Source organism: Oncorhynchus mykiss, chromosome 30, assembly GCF_057628025.1.
Source record: "Oncorhynchus mykiss isolate SJ-2025 chromosome 30, ASM5762802v1, whole genome shotgun sequence".
In the NCBI taxonomy this organism is placed as follows: Eukaryota; Metazoa; Chordata; class Actinopteri; order Salmoniformes; family Salmonidae; genus Oncorhynchus; species Oncorhynchus mykiss.
The window spans coordinates 5938615-5945000 of NC_143051.1; the positions used below are offsets into that span (position 1 = coordinate 5938615).

The 6386-nt window shown below is 46.7% G+C and overlaps 1 long non-coding RNA gene across 1 annotated transcript; it reads left to right on the forward strand.

The window, feature by feature from the left end:
- The first annotated feature begins 246 nt into the window (after positions 1-246).
- LOC110520219 (uncharacterized) lies at positions 247-818 on the forward strand. The gene is made up of 2 exons (XR_005041384.2): positions 247-394; positions 539-818. It is a non-coding gene; the product is annotated as an uncharacterized LOC110520219 (long non-coding RNA).
- The last annotated feature ends 5568 nt before the right edge of the window (positions 819-6386 follow it).

Sequence of the window (6386 nt, forward strand, 5' to 3'; positions counted from 1 at the left end):
CAGCAGGACACCTTCAGCTGTGGGGTCTTTGTAATGCAGGTTTGATAGTTATATTTTCAATAATGAATTAGCTGTTATGTGACAATTAGGTCAAAAACTCTATTTAATTTTTTTGGTATAGATGGCCAAGAAAGTTGCACAGAACTTTCCCAACATCCCCTCCCAAATTGATATGGAACCTTCAAAAACACATGGAGCAACTGCTTAAAACACATGGTTGAGGATAGACAAAACATGTCTGGGAATGACATTTAATTCAGAGTAAATTCTTTATTGTTGTGTGGGACAGTCATATGTTCAGGTCATGCCTATGTTTTCAGAGTTCCACAAAGCCAACAACCGCTTCATGTGTGCCACTGATAAAGAACCTGGATGTGGCCCAAAGACTGACTGGGTTAGTAACTTTATTTAACATGTGTATAATCTTTTGACAACGGTGACGGCATGTAAGACAATTTATGATATAACACAATGGATGGCTAATTTGTCATAGTGCATTGATATTATTTATAACGTGTTACACTTGTTTTGTTTTTAGCTTGAATGTTTTGCATGCCAATGGTGGTTCCATGTGCTGTGCCTAGGAATGAAGACAATAGAGTTCAACAGAGTAAAGAACACAAACAGGAAGTGCAGTCTTTGTTGTTGGAGAATGTATGCATTACCCCATCCACACTGAAGAGGCTCTGACATGTACATCAACCAGGGATAAAGAGAAAGTTAACACGGTGAAATGTTTCATATTTAATTAAACTTAAGTGTCTGACATGTTGGGAAAGATTAAAGGTCTACAATTTGTTTAATTTGTCAATATTATATTTTTATTCATTGATTTTTCTGGCCATCATTACTGTGGTTAAATGTTCTGTGTGTGTGTATGTATGTATGTATGTGTATATATATATATATATATATATATATATATATATATATATATATATATATATATATATATATATATATATATATATATTTTGACCAGCCTACCTCACCAGCTCCTTCTCCATCCCTGTTCAGTATATATATTGACCAGCCTACCTCACCAGCTCCTTCTCCATCCCTGTTCAGTATATATATTGACCAGCCTACCTCACCAGCTCCTTCTCCATCCCTGTTCAGTATATATTTTGACCAGCCTACCTCACCAGCTCCTTCTCCATCCCTGTTCAGTATATATATTGACCAGCCTACCTCACCAGCTCCTTCTCCATCCCTGTTCAGTATATATATTGACCAGCCTACCTCACCAGCTCCTTCTCCATCCCTGTTCAGTATATATATTGACCAGCCTACCTCACCAGCTCCTTCTCCATCCCTGTTCAGTATATATATTGACCAGCCTACCTCACCAGCTCCTTCTCCATCCCTGTTCAGTATATATATTGACCAGCCTACCTCACCAGCTCCTTCTCCATCCCTGTTCAGTATATATATTGACCAGCCTACCTCACCAGCTCACTCTCCATCCCTGTTCAGTGTATATATTGTCCAGTCTACCTCACCAGCTCCTTCTCCATCCCTGTTCAGTATATATATTGACCAGCCTACCTCACCAGCTCACTCTCCATCCCTGTTCAGTGTATATATTGTCCAGTCTACCTCACCAGCTCCTTCTCCATCCCTGTTCAGTATATATATTGACCAGCCTACCTCACCAGCTCCTTCTCCATCCCTGTTCAGTATATATATTGACCAGCCTACCTCACCAGCTCCTTCTCCATCCCTGTTCAGTATATATATTGACCAGCCTACCTCACCAGCTCACTCTCCATCCCTGTTCAGTGTATATATTGTCCAGTCTACCTCACCAGCTCCTTCTCCATCCCTGTTCAGTATATATATTGACCAGCCTACCTCACCAGCTCACTCTCCATCCCTGTTCAGTGTATATATTGTCCAGTCTACCTCACCAGCTCCTTCTCCATCCCTGTTCAGTATATATATTGACCAGCCTACCTCACCAGCTCCTTCTCCATCCCTGTTCAGTATATATATTGACCAGCCTACCTCACCAGCTCCTTCTCCATCCCTGTTCAGTATATATATTGACCAGCCTACCTCACCAGCTCACTCTCCATCCCTGTTCAGTGTATATATTGTCCAGTCTACCTCACCAGCTCCTTCTCCATCCCTGTTCAGTATATATATTGACCAGCCTACCTCACCAGCTCACTCTCCATCCCTGTTCAGTGTATCTATTGTCCAGTCTACCTCACCAGCTCCTTCTCCATCCCTGTTCAGTATATATATTGACCAGCCTACCTCACCAGCTCACTCTCCATCCCTGTTCAGTGTATATATTGTCCAGTCTACCTCACCAGCTCCTTCTCCATCCCTGTTCAGTATATATATTGACCAGCCTACCTCACCAGCTCCTTCTCCATCCCTGTTCAGTATATATATTGACCAGCCTACCTCACCAGCTCCTTCTCCATCCCTGTTCAGTATATATATTGACCAGCCTACCTCACCAGCTCCTTCTCCATCCCTGTTCAGTATATATATTGACCAGCCTACCTCACCAGCTCACTCTCCATCCCTGTTCAGTGTATATATTGTCCGTTCTACCTCACCAGCTCCTTCTCCATCCCTGTTCAGTATATATATTGACCAGCCTACCTCACCAGCTCACTCTCCATCCCTGTTCAGTGTATATATTGTCCAGTCTACCTCACCAGCTCCTTCTCCATCCCTGTTCAGTATATATATTGACCAGCCTACCTCACCAGCTCCTTCTCCATCCCTGTTCAGTATATATATTGACCAGCCTACCTCACCAGCTCCTTCTCCATCCCTGTTCAGTATATATATTGACCAGCCTACCTCACCAGCTCACTCTCCATCCCTGTTCAGTGTATATATTGTCCAGTCTACCTCACCAGCTCCTTCTCCATCCCTGTTCAGTATATATATTGACCAGCCTACCTCACCAGCTCACTCTCCATCCCTGTTCAGTGTATATATTGTCCAGTCTACCTCACCAGCTCCTTCTCCATCCCTGTTCAGTATATATATTGACCAGCCTACCTCACCAGCTCCTTCTCCATCCCTGTTCAGTATATATATTGACCAGCCTACCTCACCAGCTCCTTCTCCATCCCTGTTCAGTATATATATTGACCAGCCTACCTCACCAGCTCACTCTCCATCCCTGTTCAGTGTATATATTGTCCAGTCTACCTCACCAGCTCCTTCTCCATCCCTGTTCAGTATATATATTGACCAGCCTACCTCACCAGCTCACTCTCCATCCCTGTTCAGTGTATATATTGTCCAGTCTACCTCACCAGCTCCTTCTCCATCCCTGTTCAGTATATATATTGACCAGCCTACCTCACCAGCTCACTCTCCATCCCTGTTCAGTGTATATATTGTCCAGTCTACCTCACCAGCTCCTTCTCCATCCCTGTTCAGTATATATATTGACCAGCCTACCTCACCAGCTCACTCTCCATCCCTGTTCAGTGTATATATTGTCCAGTCTACCTCACCAGCTCCTTCTCCATCCCTGTTCAGTATATATATTGACCAGCCTACCTCACCAGCTCACTCTCCATCCCTGTTCAGTGTATATATTGTCCAGTCTACCTCACCAGCTCCTTCTCCATCCCTGTTCAGTATATATATTGACCAGCCTACCTCACCAGCTCACTCTCCATCCCTGTTCAGTGTATATATTGTCCAGTCTACCTCACCAGCTCCTTCTCCATCCCTGTTCAGTATATATATTGACCAGCCTACCTCACCAGCTCACTCTCCATCCCTGTTCAGTGTATATATTGTCCAGTCTACCTCACCAGCTCCTTCTCCATCCCTGTTCAGTATATATATTGTCCAGCCTACCTCACCAGCTCACTCTCCATCCCTGTTCAGTGTATATATATTGTCCAGCCTACCTCACCAGCTCCTTCTCCATCCCTGTTCAGTGTATATATTGTCCAGCCTACCTCACCAGCTCCTTCTCCATCCCTGTTCAGTATATATATTGTCCAGCCTACCTCACCAGCTCCTTCTCCATCCCTGTTCAGTGTATATATATTGTCCAGTCTACCTCACCAGCTCCTTCTCCATCCCTGTTCAGTATATATATTGTCCAGTCTACCTCACCAGCTCCTGCTCCATCCCTGTTCAGTATATATATTGTCCAGTCTACCTCACCAGCTCACTCTCCATCCCTGTTCAGTATATATATTGTCCAGTCTACCTCACCAGCTCCTTCTCCATCCCTGTTCAGTATATATGTTGTCCAGTCTACCTCACCAGCTCCTTCTCCATCCCTGTTCAGTGTATATATTGTCCAGTCTACCTCACCAGCTCCTTCTCCATCCCTGTCCAGCCTACCTCACCAGCTCCTTCTCCATCCCTGTCCAGCCTACCTCACCAGCTCACTCTCCATCCCTGTCCAGTCTACCTCTCCAGCTCACTCTCCATCCCTGTCCAGTCTACCTCACCAGCTCCTTCTCCATCCCTGTCCAGTCTACCTCACCAGCTCCTTCTCCATCCCTGTCCAGTCTACCTCACCAGCTCCTTCTCCATCCCTGTCCAGTCTACCTCACCAGCTCCTTCTCCATCCCTGTCCAGTCTACTTCACCAGCTCCTTCTCCATCCCTGTCCAGCCTACCTCACCAGCTCTTTCTCCATCCCTGTCCAGTCTACCTCACCAGCTCCTTCTCCATCCCTGTCCAGTCTACCTCACCAGCTCCTTCTCCATCCCTGTCCAGTCTACCTCACCAGCTCCTTCTCCATCCCTGTCCAGCCTACCTCACCAGCTCCTTCTCATCCCTGTCCAGCCTACCTCACCAGCTCCTTCTCATCCCTGTCCAGCCTACCTCACCAGCTCACTCTCCATCCCTGTCCAGTCTACCTCACCAGCTCCTTCTCCATCCCTGTCCAGTCTACCTCACCAGCTCCTTCTCCATCCCTGTCCAGTCTACCTCACCAGCTCCTTCTCCATCCCTGTCCAGTCTACCTCACCAGCTCCTTCTCCATCCCTGTCCAGTCTACCTCACCAGCTCCTTCTCCATCCCTGTCCAGTCTACCTCACCAGCTCCTTCTCCATCCCTGTCCAGTCTACCTCACCAGCTCCTTCTCCATCCCTGTCCAGTCTACCTCACCAGCTCCTTCTCCATCCCTGTCCAGTCTACCTCACCAGCTCCTTCTCCATCCCTGTCCAGTCTACCTCACCAGCTCCTTCTCCATCCCTGTCCAGTCTACCTCACCAGCTCCTTCTCCATCCCTGTCCAGTCTACCTCACCAGCTCCTTCTCCATCCCTGTCCAGTCTACCTCACCAGCTCCTTCTCCATCCCTGTCCAGTCTACCTCACCAGCTCCTTCTCCATCCCTGTCCAGTCTACCTCACCAGCTCCTTCTCCATCCCTGTCCAGTCTACCTCACCAGCTCCTTCTCCATCCCTGTCCAGCCTACCTCACCAGCTCCTTCTCATCCCTGTCCAGTCTACCTCACCAGCTCACTCTCCATCCCTGTCCAGTCTACCTTACCAGCTCCTTCTCCATCCCTGTCCAGTCTACCTCACCAGCTCCTTCTCCATCCCTGTCCAGTCTACCTCACCAGCTCCTTCTCCATCCCTGTCCAGCCTACCTCACCAGCTCCTTCTCCATCCCTGTCCAGTCTACCTCACCAGCTCACTCTCCATCCCTGTCCAGTCTACCTCACCAGCTCACTCTCCATCCCTGTCCAGTCTACCTCACCAGCTCCTTCTCCATCCCTGTCCAGTCTACCTCACCAGCTCCTTCTCCATCCCTGTCCAGTCTACCTCACCAGCTCCTTCTCCATCCCTGTCCAGTCTACCTCACCAGCTCCTTCTCCATCCCTGTCCAGTCTACCTCACCAGCTCACTCTCCATCCCTGTCCAGTCTACCTCACCAGCTCACTCTCCATCCCTGTTCAGTATATGTATTGTCCAGTCTACCTCACCAGCTCACTCTCCATCCCTGCTTTAGACAATAACATGACTTTCGTTCTTTGCCCTTTTTCTTTATGGTTGATATTAATGACGGGGGGGAAATAAGTACCAATTATTGTAGATAAATATTAAAGAAAAGGGTAAACACAACACTGGACTGAACCCCCTAGTTGTCAAACTAATAATAATGTACAACAATATAGAAGAGACATGACTAGAGGTTATGCAATATGGGTGTATATCCACTGTATGCTTCTTCGGTGTGTAATTGACATGACCAAGGAGCTATTGCAAATTTTAAACTATTACAAATGTACGTTACACCGTGTGATTCTACAGTACACAAACGAGTGTGCAATATGGAAGGGTAGTCAGTGGACATTAGGTCACATGACCAAGGACCTATTGAAATTCAAAATGTTGAAATAATTATTGTAAAACCTTGTGAGATGATAATAGACAA